Source organism: Salvelinus namaycush, chromosome 29 (assembly GCF_016432855.1).
Source record: "Salvelinus namaycush isolate Seneca chromosome 29, SaNama_1.0, whole genome shotgun sequence".
Lineage (NCBI taxonomy): Eukaryota > Metazoa > Chordata > Actinopteri > Salmoniformes > Salmonidae > Salvelinus > Salvelinus namaycush.
The window spans coordinates 7,633,180-7,633,733 of NC_052335.1; positions in this window are offsets into that span (position 1 = coordinate 7,633,180).

A 554-nucleotide genomic window follows, 5' to 3' on the forward strand; every position below is an offset into this window, starting at 1 on the left:
TTTTTTTTTTACATTTCAATATAGAGCTATTATCAGTGTCATTTAGCAGATTTGGTTGATTTTGTGGTCTCATACCAGTTAGCATACAAACGTTCATCAATCATGGGTAAAATTAGTATTGACAATAGAAAATGTGGGAACGTTGTTCCCTTGTCATATACATTGCTACATTTACTATAAATATAGCATTACAAATATTTTTCCAGGTGGCTTTTTGTAGTGCTAATATTTAGTTGCGACTGAGACAATGGGTACCAATTTGGGTCCGGAGGCAAAACCAGTTGAGAAGCACTGGTATACAATACAGAGGAAGTACAGTACTACAGTACTGAGAACAGTACTACATACTGAAGTAGTGAGAATCAGAAGAGAAGCCGTTCAACCAAACAGTACTGGGAAGATGGAACTGAGAAGTGTACTGTTGATTTACATCAAATCATGTTGACGTACATTTCCACCAAGTTGAATTATGACAAGAATACAGTGTATGGACTTGACTATCTGATTTGAGGTTTGGTATGGAAAATGTCAATAAAATATTCATGACAACAAAC